General features: G+C 44.0%; 1 protein-coding gene and 1 long non-coding RNA gene across 4 annotated transcripts in view; one reads left to right on the forward strand and one right to left on the reverse strand.

Annotated features, from left to right (window-relative positions):
• LOC116801627 overlaps nt 1–15,242 on the reverse strand; it is a 127,182-nt gene that overhangs the window by 51,900 nt on the left and 60,040 nt on the right. The window lies entirely within an intron of this gene.
• Nucleotides 2,387–15,242, forward strand: part of LOC6618761 — a 57,477-nt gene continuing 44,621 nt past the window's right edge. For both annotated transcript variants that reach the window (XM_032722411.1, XM_002042983.2), the window contains exon 1: nt 2,387–3,042. The gene's annotated coding sequence lies outside the window, so the exon portion shown is untranslated. The remainder of the gene's footprint in view (nt 3,043–15,242) is intronic.

Raw genomic sequence — 15,242 nt, forward strand, 5'->3', positions numbered from 1 at the left:
CCCAACCGAAAGGAGGTGGAATGGTCCTTTAGATCTCCGGACCGCCATGTATTTGCTATGTGCTATGTGCAGCTTCGCTCCTGTCGGCCCGGTTTCGGGTCACTTAAGTTTTATGTGGCGAAACGCGTTACCAAATTGCGTTCAAATTGCGCACGCAGATAACAGTTTTTCATTACGGCACATAAAAGCGTTTGCCATTGTCCTGGACGCCCTGGTGTTGTTGTTGCTGTTGCTATTTTGGTCCTGCCAAATTGTTACGCCAACACGTGCCGCACTTTGCAGCTCATGTCAGAAGACAGAAATATCCACATTCGCAGCCACATCCTCATCCTCATCCACATCAAAGGCACAGGACAGGCGGCAAAGGCGAGCCCAAACGCAAAGGCAAACTGAACGCAGGACAGCAACAGGCACAGCTTTGTCCAGTTTAATGCTGGGCAGGGTCACTTCGCACTCCAATATCACCCAGGACACCCAATCCCTGCCCACATGTCGCCGACACATCGCTGGTGATTCCATAGCACTTAGATTAGAAGCTTTTCAAAAGCCACACTCGAAGAAAAGCCGGCGTGAATGCCCCTTAAATTCCCTGGAAACACGTGTTTCCATGGTCACTCGTCTAAATTCGAAGAAATTATTTTTCTTTACTCTTAATGTTTGTATGCAGCGTCGTGTTACACATGCAGATTTAGTTTAGTCCACTCCAGCTTTTTACTGAATTAATTTTCCTTTTAAAAAAGTAAGTGATTTCTTTTAAATCCTTCGTCCTAGGTGATCCTATCCTGTGGTTTTTAAATTACCGGAGAAATTTTTATATTCCCAGAGTTAAAGGGACGCACTTAAAAGCTATTAAAACCATAAACATTTTCTTAGTGCACTCTATCTTTTTAAAAGTCAGAATCGTGCTTATTTAGTGGCGCCAGTAGGCGGCAAAGTTAATTTTTCAAGAGCCTAAGCGCCCGGAAGCCGATTCGAGTCACCCGATCCTGATTTAAATATGTGTCGCTGGCAGTCGCAGAAAAAGAGGCGAATCGGAAGTGGCAAGAATACTTGTACCAACATTATGTTATGCTATGGGTGCCTGAGAGATTGATGGGCGCCCGTCGAGACTTGTCTGGTTTCGGTTTTGGTCCTGCTATGCGGGAAGGCGAAAGTTTCCAGGCTGTCATTGTGTAGCATGCTTTTAGGCGCTGACAATGAAAAACTTTTGTGCTTATCATGCGTGCAAGTTTCGCCATCGTTTTAATTGAAAAATACTTAGCAAAGTCTCTAGCTCTAGTTCCAGAGCTCAAGAGAGTGTCAAATGGCAAAGGCACACCTTTAAAGCAGCCGTTCAAGTGCAATGCACACGCATGGCAGGATAACACCTTGGATCCTGGCATCCTGCGAGTCGATATGCAGCCTGCGAGCTGGGCTCGAATTTAATTGCTGGCTTAAGTTGGCTGGCCCACTAACCTAGTCAGTCCGAGGCTCTTAGCCCGGCCGACAAGCTCTCTCCTTCCTTCTCTATCTCTCTCGCTCTCGCTCTCTCTCATTTCCGGTTCCGCTCTCTCTTTTGGCCACGATGAGGAGGATAATGTTTTTAATTTGGTCGGGATTAGGATGGGTTGCGTGCTGAAATTTAAAAACTCCAGGAGAGCCGGAGTAGAATGGAGCCAGCCTCCTCCTGATTTTTGTACCATCACGTCCTGTTGGCACGTCTCCGGCTTTCTTATTACGCACTCGTAAAAAGAAACGGCTCCTCCGCCTGACTTGTCCAACTCGTTCGGGATTATAGCCATTAACTTTGGCATTGCATATCGCTGCGTGACGTCTTTAGCGCGTGCAGTTCGTTCGGACCTGGCCTGTTTGTCACTGTAATAAACTTGGCAACAAATTGCCAGCCAGCGTGTGTCTTCCTCTAGCCCTCTTACCCATTCCCCTTCCGCGCCACTCGTTTTTTTCCTTTGACGTTTAACCCTTTGGTAGCATTTTGACACGCACGTGTCGAAAAAAGGCACATACATTTTTAAGTGATTAAAAAAGTGCGCACACACACACAAATTTCCAGCGAGAGAGACGGAAGACAATAAGCAAAAACATTTAAATGCGAGCAACGTGCAAAAAATAAATTGTTGTCAATGCGCGCTGGGCGAAAAAACGCGTTGCAGCCTCTTATCAGGCGGAACGCTTTGGACTTGGCACACAGCATCCACAAAAGGGTCCGCTGGTCCTTTTCCAAATTGTATTGGTCCACAAAATGCCGAAGCGTTCGCGTTCCACACACAGCCGACTGGATGCTCGGCTCGGCTTTCTGGCCCGTCAACCGAAAACAGGAGTTCGGATCGTCGAGCTGCCTCGTTCCGCCGCGACTTCGAGTGCGAATCAGTTGAAAAAGGTCCTTCGTGCGGGTTGGTTAGTGTAACGGTGTTTATAGCGTTCCCACTGGGAAAAGCTGCCTTCGCCCAAAAGTAAACAACAACAATAATTAAATAACATTTGTCCACCGCCCGAGTGCTGCACATATATATCCATGCGTATGCTCCATAAGTAGCTGGAAAAGTTCGCAGACGAAACAGAAACGTATTTAAATTATATAAACAAGAGACCGGAATCCAAATGCCCACCGCTAGTGGGCACTGATAACCCGCCGATAACGCGGCTCCGTGGTTCCATTGGCAATTTGCTATTTGCATTGATGAACTGTGCGCGCCGCCCGCAGTGCATAAAGAAAGCAGAAACCAAGCCGTAATCCAAATTCCGTCATCCGCATCAACGGAGCGTGGGGTTCATCGATAATCAGTGGAAGAAGAACCCCTGCAGACCTCCAGACCAGAGAATCCTCCTCCTGCCCGATTATCCTTTGATGTCTGAGTGAGTGAGAGTGTGTCTCAGTGTGCAAAGTGTGAAAAAGCGCAAAATAAATATTAAAAGCGAAACGTGCGTGGATTAGAAAGCATAAACCGGCTGGCTGGCAGGCAGGCAGGCAGGATCCTTTGAAAGGAGCAGCAACCACAACAACTACCGCCAACTTGGTAGTGAGAGCGGAAACATTCCCATAAGGTTCGTAACACATCCTATACAAAGGTACCAGTTCAATGCACTGCCACTGCTCTTTGTTTTCTCTGCGCTGGGTTCTTGTTTTCCCAATTTTTCTTTCTATTTTTATTGGGGCCGCGCACGTTGGTGCATAATTTACGCTAACTTTTCACTTTGCCACCAGCTATATCAGCTGTACCTTATATACCTTTTCGCTTATTTCCCCTGGCAAGTGAACTGGAAAGTTCGGCAACTGCAAACAGAAATTTGAATTTTTCCGTTAAGTGGGTCGCTCAAACTTGCACCTGTCAGAGGCCTTGGGCATTTGGTCAGCGGAGCGAGCATATGCCAACGGCCAACAATCGGTTGACAGCCCGGTCCATGGCCCCCGTGTAGGTCCTTGTTGATTTATGACAATCGAAGACAGGGAATCTCCCCGTCTATTTGCCCAAGTACGAGTAGCTGTGTGTGCACAGCTCCCGTCCAACTGGAAACTAAATAATTATGTAGCCCAGGTGGGGGGCAAAAGGGGAAGCTATGGAGCTGCCGGCACCGCATTTCTGTCTCAGTTGGGTTGAGTTTAACGAACATTTATGCGAGTGCGGTTGTTTATGCTCAGCCCGAGTTATGTGGCACTCGAGAGGCGTGGCAACCACACACTCACGCACACATTCCCGTTCGCATTCGCACTGGGGCTCTTTCCCAGCCGCACTCATACGCCGTGTGCCCCACTCGGGCTGGGGCAACAACGTTTGCATATGTTCATCAAGAATGAATTAAAAGTTATTTTAAATTCGTGACACTCGCCTAATTTTGCAGGTCTCCAAATGTTTGTGCACAGGAAAAACAACAAGCTTACAAACCAAAAAGTGTATTTATTATATGTGTAAAATGTTTGAGACGGGAAACGGGATATTAAGAATGCGTATATGTGTTATATGGCTACTTAAAAAGGGGTAAACTAAGCTTATAATACATTGCATGTGGGTTTTCTTTTAATTAACATAAATATCAATTAAATAATATTCCGAAATACTGTACCAAACACTACAACTGCAATTGAAAGCGCGAAACTCCTGAATTATTAAGTCCAATACTCGTATATCTTGTAAAAGGTCCTCAGCTTTTTTCACAGTGCATTTGCTGGAGCTCCTGAGTCCTGTGGGTGTTGGGTCTGTCAGTTGTTCCCGGCGTTGCTGTGTTACGTTACTCAAGTGGCGGAGGTGTCACATGGCAGACAGGTATGCTCGGCGACTATGATGCTACCACTCACGAGCTCTACGCTCTAATGCGAGCACACACACACTCACATGCTCACACCCACACACACACACGCGTACTGCATCCGCAGCGAGTATACACTTATGTGTGCCCCATAGGGGCAATAGTCGCCGGAAGGACTCGGCTTGGCAAGTGAATTAAATTTCAAATGTTTCTTAATTTACTTTTTCGGTTTTCTGTTGACAGTTCAAATTGCTATAACAAATTTCCTAGCGCTACGCATGCCACTCATTCATTCGTTCGTTCGTTCATTCATTTCACTTTGCTCACAGGCTCTGAGGGGCGCACATGCATAAGTGAAATATTATGTACAACTGTCGGGTTTGTTTTTCCTTTGCGATTTTCTCGCAGTTCTCTTCTTTGCCGTTTTTGCTTGTTTTCTTGTTGAATTTTTCTTGTTTTTTTGTTTGTTTTTTATTTTGTTTGCTGGTCGTTGGTGGCGAAAATAAATGAAGCCATTCGAGCGCAATCAGAATTTCGCATTAAAGCGTGGCGCACACGCATTTCCAATGCGATTGTCAGATTGAGAGCACCAACCCATATAGGAATCGTGTTCGAGGAGCAAAGTCAAAGTTGAAACGGTTATTTCAGCTCAGGCAAGAGGATGGCATTGGCAGCACTAGGTAGAAAAATCGAACGGGGGATCAGCAGAAGAAATTGCAGACAGGTGGCAAATGGAGTAAAATAAATTAAACTGAAAGCTAATATCTAAGGACGTTAAGATGATATATAAAAGTAATACTCTCTTTGTTAAAATAAAATGTACAAGATTTACGAAATTTGGAAATTAAAATCTCCCTAAAAACGAAGAATTCTCGTCACAGAGCAAATTCTCTAAAATCTCAATTAACAGAACGGTGCTTAGCCAAATTTTTTTAGCTCATGGTCAATGTCCAAAATATATTTAAATACCACATCGAAAATTAAATTGAATAGTATACATTGATAGAATTTCAGCGAAAATATCGAAATGAAAATAAGATAAATGTAAATGTATTCCATTTGCTGTATGCTGCAGGGCAAAATTTTTAGGTTATTTGATATAAATAGAGATGTACATAGAAAAGAGTATAAAGTGCACTTTAGTGAATGTAACTATTCCAGAACGAAATAGGATTCCAAACCGCACACATACGGCCAACAAAGTCGGGGCCATAATGTTCTCGGATATTACATTTTTCTTTGCATCCTTAAATTTACTTCATTATTTCGACTCCGTTTTGCTGATTTCCGAGTCCTTTGGGAAGGGTGCAGGAAAAGTAAACTGCAGGCAGCACTTGAGAACATGGCTAAATGAAAGGAAACAAGAGGCAACCATCAGCGTCTGTTTGTTTGCTCGGTTGTCTTAGCCGCCGAGCGCTAAAAACCATTTAAAGTTTTCAGTTAACTCGCAAGGCAAACGGAATTGCTGCGTGCAAAATAAATAAATACTTTGCGAAACTTTCAACAGCCATCCGTCGTGTTTTTGTGAACAGCTCGCAAATTGAACTTAAACGTAATGCAGTGGAATTACAACTTATTCGGCGTAGTACCCACCATTCCTGCCATTCGCGACGTGTTCCCAACCTTTAACTGTTGCCGGGCTCTTTGTTTCGATGCCGGCCACAAAAACCGGTCTCCACCAAATGAAATTAGTGTCAAAACGCTGCTTCTACAAGTGCTGCATGCCTCGTCAAATCCGTTTCCGAGGCGAGTGGCACAGGCTGGAAGGATAGCGACAGACAGGCGACAAGGCAAGGCCGGAACACGGGCACACTGGGTGTCCTGGCCAAAAGTGGCGTAATAGCTGGCATCGTCGTAACAGCGATGCCAATGCCTCTGGCGGTCTAGCAACCAATGGCCAACCGGCAGCAACCAACAGCCAACAACTAGCAACCAGCAACAGCTATATTCACAACTACGAAATTGTATCACCATGGTCTAAGCCTACACAGAAGACAAATTTGAATAGTTTTGGCCTTTTAAAAATCCAAAATATACTTTAAAGAGCTATTCTATACTTTAGAATTGGCATTTCATATGGATTTTCAGAAAAAAACTAAACTAGCAAATTTTAAAACTCTTAAGTACATAATTGTGGAAAGTTAGCAAAATATTTCAAAGTATCGCAAAAACTAATTGGTATTGTCTTGATGTTAAATATACATATGTCCTAATTGGATTTAAGATGACATATTTTGCGCAGACGATTAAATATTTTCCTGTGTAGCTATGCTAGTTCCTGACTTTTTTCACGATGCCAATGCCTTTTAAGTTGATTATGGACGCAAAAAAAAAAGCAAGCTAGAAACAACAAAATAAAGGACAGAGCGAGCAAGCAGAGCAGTGAAAAAAAGCGGCGCCGTTGTGCTGAATGAAATTGATGAAGTAGTTTCAAAAGCTGCTACTGGTGCTGCTGCACTGCCTTTGCTTCCGAGGAAAAAACCCTTCCTGACCAAGGTAAATAAGCCTTGTTTTTGCCTCCTGCTCTTTGCAACTTGTTTGCCGCTAAGTTTTTGGCAGGAGCTCCCGCGCTTTTACCTGCAAATTGAATGGGATTTCGGGCTGCAGCCTGCGAAGTGCATTGCCCCGGCAAAAGGACAATGGAGTGCATGGAGCTGCATCGCATTGTGGCCAAATGGAGTCCTACCTCGAGCGAGCCCCCTTAAGTTGCGGCCTCACTTTGATTAACTTCAATCAGCGCTGGGGAATCGCTTTCAAAATTAAAATTTATTGCCAATTTGCGGGAAATTCGATTAAGCTTAGGCCACTGCTTCGTTTTCCTTTTCGTGGTCCTCTGACACAAAAGCCAAAGTCGAGCTGGAAAAACACTCAGCTGGACAAGGAAGGAAGGACGGAAGGAAGTCTTGGGCATTTAAATCCAATATGTAAATGAAAACAGGATGGGAAAGCAGCAGGATCAGGCCGTTGGACTCAAACCCCCACTCGAACTGTTGAAAAGCTGTTGAAGTTTATTGGAAAAATATTCAAATCACGTGGGTGGTCTCAGCTCATCGCCCGGCAACGTCGGCTTCCTCCTGGCTGGGTGATAAAAATGGCCAAGAAATTACTTATAGATTGAATGGAATCGTCAGGCGCTCCAAGACTCCAGGTCTTTTGCCCTGGCTTAGGCATTGCTTTGCTGTTCTGGTTTGCCTTGCAACATTTTTGATCAATTTAAATGCCCGGCTAAGACAATAAAAAGTCTTATTGGACCGGCTTAGCTGGGGATTTCGAGAGGCCGAATGGCATTCGCATTGTCTTTGGCCCAGATAAGCGTGCAATTAAAACTGAAGACGACTTTTTGGACCGCTAAATGGTGAAATGATGTACGGTAGCTGGCGGTTCGAGCTGCTCTAAAACTTATCTAATAAGTGTCAGTTGGACAACGTGGGGCAAACAGAAGTAGAAACAATAACAACGTGCTGCGGCTGACCCCCGACCTCACAGCAAAAGTTTCACTTTCACTTTTTGGGGTAAGCACCCAAGACTTTTGTCACTTTTCCGGGCAAGGGCAACTCCCTTTTTTAGAGGCTCTGAGTCGACGGAGCGAGGAGCCGGAAAATCAATGCCTATAAATTGCTTGACGCCTGCTCACGCTTATTTATAGCGTAGGGATTTATGTTCGGCATATTTATTTATGAACAACAATTTGCCGGTTGCTTTAAGGCTCATTGATGCCCGGGAGAGGGTCGTAAATTAGCCGACGCCCTGCAGCAACAAATGTAAATAGTTCAATAACAAAGACGCTGCCAATGCCAATCTGTAGAGCCCAATAACCAATAACAATGCCCGGCTGCAGGCAGTTGGAACCGAGAGCCAGGAACACATGGACATCGATATAGCCAGGAATAACGTCTGTCGAGGGCAGCAATAACAAGTGGACATGTTTTATTTATGGAGGAAACGTAGACGACGACAAACGACATCGAAAGTAGCTGTTAAAATTGTTTTAATTTGCTGTTCGCAGTCGAATACACACAGCTGAAGGAGGGCAAACACAAAAACACAGCTGACAACATCGGAAAACGACAGGGCCAACAACAAGCCGTCATCAAATAAAAGCCCAGACTGAAGGTCAACTAGGATGCGAATGGGTCAGTAAGCCAAAGGCAGCCAAAGTCGGCCATCAGGGTTACAACAGATACAGGGAAAAAAAGAGAAAAACCAGTTAAATAATAAATAAAATCGAAATTCAGGGCTTAAAATCAGTAGTTTAAATAGGTATCAATAACACTTATGCGTGTCATGAATATTTGAATGTTTTTAAAGTGTACATCATTTGATTACATCTTTTTACATATTTACGTTTTAGATTTATAGTTTATTTTAATATTGACCGTAGTTGTGGCATACGAATCATTTCAATCCTTTAGTTTGTAAAAATAGAACAGTGAATCAAACAACAGGGCATGGAAATTTATATTTTGGCATTTATTTCCGAGTTCATAGCTTACAGAGAACCCGATGATAACCCTTATTTCGCACAGACGAAAGGCAAACAGACATGGGTGCAAATGAGTGTCGATGTCCTTGCTGTGGGTGGTGGGTGGTGGTCCTTGCTGTTACCAACGATATTCTCAGCTGTTGTTGCTGCTGCTTCTTGTTGGCTGGCTAAGTGACCAAATCGAGTACCAAATGGGCAAACGTCTGCTCCACCCGATGTAATAATTCAATTGTGCAGCGGACCAATGCCTTCAAGATGGATGGCGTGCATCGAGACTGGCTTTTGGCGACATTTGTGTGACGTGTTGCCCTAGCTTCTTGCTGAATTATGTGTAGATATAGATATAGATATGTGTGTGCGTGTGCGACGCTGCGAGGCGCAAATGCTCGAGCTAAAAACTTTGCCAACTTTGGAAAACAAAGAAAAGTAAAAAAAAAGGAAAGAAAAGAAACCAGCAAAGAGAGAAGCGAAGAAGTAAAGCTGAAAGCTGGTAGCAAAGAAAGCCAATGCCTTCAGTGGATTTAAGTTGGCTTTGAGACTCGCAGCAAAGCCATCGTGATCTAGTCATATACTCGTTGCCAGATAAGCATTTATACGCATTAAAGCGACAGCCAACTTTTGACCAACTTTTCCTCTTGGCAAAGTTATCAAAAATTCCACTTGCGCAGTGAATCAAGTGCCATTTACTGATTGTGTTCCACGGTGCGGCGGCTGAAAGGAGCTGCCTGTTCCTAATCCGCTTCACATTTTATCAGCGCTGTGACAGTGGCTCTCTCACATCCTTGAATTCAATCCCCCTCTATGTGTGTGTGTGTGTGTGTGTGTGAATGCGTATTCATAAGTTCGTCCTAGTCCTGAACCTGGTCCTGAGCCTGGCCTGAAGCACTTTTAGGCGCTCTTAGCGCGCCCAAACTTCGAGTGGCCAGGCTGAAACATTTAAAACGGCTGAATGGGAATGGGGTCGTGTTAAATCGACGCCTAATGCCACATCTAAGCCCTTAACTAGGACATTGACAGTTGTCGTTGTTGGCGGGAAAACTGTGTGAAACTTGCTCTCTGGATGCCCGACTGCTTGAATGCCGGTCATAATGAATTAATCGAAGGCCAAACACGCATTTCCCTCTAAGCCAAGACCTCCAATAAAACTATTTGAACCACGTCTTATCTGGCCGCTTTGGGGCTTTTCCCTAATGTCCAAGAGCCAGTATTTCGGTCTTATTTAAAATTAATTAGAAACGCATTAAATGCGGATTTTATTAGACGTGATTGGGGGGATTAACAGATTCCATTGAGGAGGCTGGCCGAAAGTTCGTACATGAGTCTGAAAGTGATTACTCAGCATTTTGTTTCCCATTTCTGGTGAATTTTCAATGGCAAATATGCAGTTGGCAGGCGGCTCGGGCCGTAGAGATATGCTTGAAAATATGCTTTCTGGCCAGTCAACAGGCATTGCGCATACGTCGTGTGGGGAATGGAATGGCAGTGCAGAGCAGAAATAACAAGCGATTTTTAAGGCAAAATCAAAAATCAAGTCATTGCTTTTGAACTACGGCAAACATGGGAACCATAAACCGGAACGTACACCCGGAGAGAGATAGCCGGAGAAAAAGCAGCGTCGAGCAAGGGGAGTAGAGCTGGAAGCAAGCTAAACATTTCCTCAATTTATTGGTGAAATACGATTTGTGCCAGGAGACTTTTACGGACTGGCTGCTGAGCTATGCCATGTACTTCAGATGCTTTTTGAGGCATCAGGGCATTTTATGCAAATGTGGCAACTTTATGGTTTGTTGCTGGTGCATGTCCATGTGCATATGCAAGTGCAATCGAAGCATATGACTTTTAAGTGAACTGTGGTCATCATTACGCCGAGCTCCTCAACGGCTTCCAATCGGCCAAATATATATTTGCACATGCCTTGGCCAAAAAACAAGTAGCAAAGGAAAAAATATATATCGCATAAACGGGCCTGGACATATGGAATACGGGCTAAAGCGGCCCGTAAGTGACAGTGACGGGAGGCAATAAGGACCAGAATCCTGTCCAGACTAAGCCTTTTGTACGAAAGGGGCAGGACAACAAGGCAACAGAAAGAGAATTCATGTAAATTCAGTTGAGTTAACAATTGCAATTTTTGCATGGCGCTGCCTGCCTTCCTTGTGCCATTCGCAGGCTTTGCCTTTCGGTATGTTTTGTGCATTTGTAGCATGGTTGGCTTTCTGCTGCCTCCTGCATATTGGAGGTAAATCAATCAAACCTTCCCCCCGGATGCTTCGCTCCACCACCGGAGAATGTGTTGCAAGTGGTAGTCAGCTTTCGGTTTTGGCATTTGGTACTTCGCATCAGCTTCAGTTCCCATGTACAGTCAAAGATTTTCAATTAAAACTCTATGTTTTCCGACTTGCAAACAATAACAAAAATGACTAAATTATCCCCGGGCACAACAATGATGTTCTAACAAAATTCCTCGTTCACTTGGTATACGTATGCAGTGCGAGTATCTTAGATAATCGAAAAACTTTTCCCTGGCATGTCGAAAGGCTTGAAGGGATTTTCGAAACTACGGCTACTATATGTATATGGGTGCTGCGTTAAAAAACGATATCCGATTCGCTCGCAGGCGTTTTTAGAAACGCCATTAGTGCCTGACTGGAGCTATTAAAAGTGAAAAGTCAAAAGCAAAATTCATCCCTTTAACGTGCAACTTTTAGACCATAATTAATCATTTCTTGTGGCATTTCGTAAGTGTGTGTGTGCGTGTGCGGTTTTGCGGTACCGTTTCGAAAAGTTTTAACTAAAAAATTGGTATTGGCTGTGGCATCAATTATAATTAGCTCGAAAGTAGGTTCAGGCTTTAATTATACAACTGGCGGACCCCGCTAACTGTGGGCGGTTGATGGGGAAGTTGCCCAACTATGGCTGATTGCCAATAATCAAGTATACGCCCCATGGCGCCGGGGACAAAGTTTTAAAAGCTGCGTGATTTGCGTTTTACGCTTTTAGTTCACAATTTGTCTTCTATTGACGTTGGATATTGCGCATTTTAAACAATTTACGGGGGTATCAATATTTGCCGAATGTGTTTTGAATATCAAATGAGTCCCGGATTCCCATTCCGTACGGAACGCCATTCCGGGCCCTTTCACTCGTTTCGTTTCGGTTCGGTTTGGTTTGGTTGAGTTTGGTTCAGTTGCCTTTTGTCCCTGTAAATTCATTAAAAATTTGCTGCCACACGGCGAACACAAAATACAAATCCGCAGTGCAAATACACAAATTTTGCGGCCTGAAAATGCGAATGGAAACTTTTGTGTGAGTGATAAAAGAGCCGGGTTTGCTCTTTGGGTCTTCCGGCGGAGGCTGTTCGACGAACTATTTGAGCGTCTATAAATAAACAGGGAAGATGTTGAGGGGCTTTTTCGCCCCTTTTTGGTTTCGGGGCTAACAACATAAATCGAATCTTATTTATTTTGGTTTTGCAATTTCTTGAGCACGAGTGTTGCTTGCACAGATAAAACGCATTGAATGCCATGCCTAAATCGCATGCCGGCATACCCAAAAATACGTTCGATGCCTTACCATCATTTGTTGTTGCTGCTGTCGTTTCTAATGCCCTGGTCTAAGTCCTTTTGGCACCCTCGCACAAACGGAAGCGATTTGTAGGGGGTGCCGGGCATAGGAATTTTGTCATCAGGGTAGACCCATTGGTCTCTGATTGATATATGCACAGGGGAAAAAAACGAGGAGAAATATGTATATGAAATGTCAATAAATGCCAAGTTAAGATATGGTCATGAATATTAAGCAAGTGAAATATTAGCACGCAGATTACAAAGGGTACACACTCTAAAAGACCGTCTTATAAATATAAGAATTACGAAGATATTAAATTTTTACAGATACTTGAGTTTTTCTTAGTGCATACCTCGAAGGCTATCCAATTATTTTGGCGGAACTTCCAATTAGATTTCCGTTAACAGGATAGTTGGTTACAGCGATAAGAGCATTCGAGATGCGGCCTTACCCAATCGGGAATCCTATATCTTGTTGCTTTATTTATTCGCACACAGCGGCAGGGACAGGACAAGTTTAGCATGAATTCGGGTCAACTTTATGAGCAGCCACGCAGTGCGTGTTGTGTTGCTTCTGGGCCGATTCTTTGCGACTCCTGTGTGTGTTTGTTTGTTAAATTCTGCAAAATCCTTTCATACAGAAAATGGCAAACAAGCACAGTAGCAGCACAGCTCCTAGAAACAAAGGAGGAGCGAAGGTCGCAACGAATGAATAAATAAATAAGCCAGAGTCGCTGTTCCTGCCTCTGCTACTGTATCCTGTGCCCGAATCCACAGCCCAGTCCCTATCCCATCCGAATCCTTTGAAGCAGCGCCGTTTGCTGACTGACTGCGCTGGCATTTTTGGACAGCGAGCAGCGGCGAATGGCAAATGAAATGCCGTGCAAGAATTTATAGAAAATGTATTTATGCGTCGCTCTGCTCTGTTCCATTTCGTTTCTCTGGCTACAAAGTAAACAAATCTACGAACGTGCCCCACATGCCCGGAACTCACCCATACCCATACCCAAACCCCCAGCCACTCACGTATGGTATGTGTATCTCCAGCACGCACACACACACGTTTCAAGGATCTGGCGACCCATGAAAGCGAGCCAGAAATGAAATTTTCGTAAATTTGATTCGTAATGCGTGCAAGGAAATTCATTTAGCGCGGCATTGTCAAACAATTGAAACTGCCTTTTACACTTAATTGCGTGTTTATACGTCAATCAGTTTGGCCACTGAGCAGCTGGCTCCTTTGGTTGCCTCAACTATGATCCCTTGGCCACGCCCAAGAACTTCTTATCGGCCTTTGTGATTTCATACACGTAGTGTCACGTTCTTCAAAATATGAAACGCTCACTGATTTTTAATGAACCAAAAGTTGTTGGCTTGGCTTTTGGGCCAAAAAGTACAAAGTCGCAGAAAACTAGAACAAGTCGAAGGGGCGGAGGGAGAGGGAGAAAAAAGTTCACAGTCCTTTGATTAATACGTGCACTAAACGAGTCCTGGCATCCCTACCTGCGGGCATCTTCTCTAAAGTCCGGCTACATCGTTACGGTCATGTACGCAATAATTAAAAGTATCGAAACTTGTGTGAGACTCCACGTGTATCCATGTGTCCGTGTTTCCAGCTCTGTGTGTTGTATTGTGCCCTGTGTGGGCACTTGTCGCCTGGCCGCGCGGCCACTCACTGCGGCTGATTGCAAACGCAAACGCAGACCGGTGCGGGGGACGCCACTGTTAGAGATATGCCACGTTACGTATACGACATGTGGTCCAGTGTGTGTAGTGGGTATGTGGTACGTGAGCTTCTACAATTGTACGGGATTTCTTTTTCTGTGCTTTATCCCCCACACCCCACGATACAGTGAGAAAAACGAAGACAAAGGAAAAGAAAAATAGTTCTAGCAGACATGACCTCATAAGTATGAAACATAAACCATCAAAGCAATTAGGAATGTCCTTTTTGGTTGTTATTTGATTCACGGCCATAATTTTTGTTTGGCCCAAAATTATTGATTTTTCGCTCAGTGTGCGAATGCCGGCTGACCAGTCAATTTAGGGGCATGGCCGCTGTGGCAGAGATTGCCAGCGCACGGAACAAAGCAAATGACAAATAAACAAACAAACAAACGAATGGAACGAAACGTAGTCATTAGAGTTGCTGCACACGGAACGTGTGTATAAATAAAAACTTTGCAACAGTCGCCCCGAAGTCTCAGAAAGAAGGAGCAAGGCGAAGGGGCCTGGAAAAGCAGGGGTTCGGTGGGGGCTGTGGGCAATAAGGGAAACCCAGATAGCCAGAGAGCAGGCGATGCCCTCCTCACTAATACACAAATACACTTAAGTTATTGTTACTGTTATTTAGTTAGTTTATGCCACTTTTTATTATGTGTGTGAGTTTGAGGCGGTGCGTAAGCGTGTTTGCCCTTTGTCTGCGCCCGTATTTGTTCTTCATTGTATTGCGTTTTCTTCTGATTTTCTTCCAGCCGCCACCGCAAAACCGGAAAACTCAGCCAGCAGTGCCGACAATGAATCAAACAACTCCACTTTGATTTGATTGATTTGCGCTGCGTCAGCTGGGCGCGTGTGTGCGGAAATGGGAGGAGGGTTCACAGTTGAGAGTGCAAAATGAACAAAAATGAAAATGGAAAAAAGAATTTGAATCGGCAAAGCAAATAGGAACATGGACAGCATATGGAATTGTTTGCACTGGCAATCAGACAGCAAACAAATATATTCTAAAAGACCGAATTTCAATATGCCCTCGACCCAATAAAGTTACTTAAATATTTAGACATAACTTTAAAGAAAACTATTTTTCCAAATGATCATTGACAACTGAAAGCATTCCTAATTGATACCAAGTTTATTTATTTTTAAAAGAGCATTAATTATGATTTCCCTTGAGTATTTTGCAACTTGAATATATAGAAATTCTACGAAATTTTAAAAGCTTAAAATCC

The sequence above is a fragment of the Drosophila sechellia genome, chromosome 3R (genome assembly GCF_004382195.2).
Source record: "Drosophila sechellia strain sech25 chromosome 3R, ASM438219v1, whole genome shotgun sequence".
Classification (NCBI taxonomy): domain Eukaryota; kingdom Metazoa; phylum Arthropoda; class Insecta; order Diptera; family Drosophilidae; genus Drosophila; species Drosophila sechellia.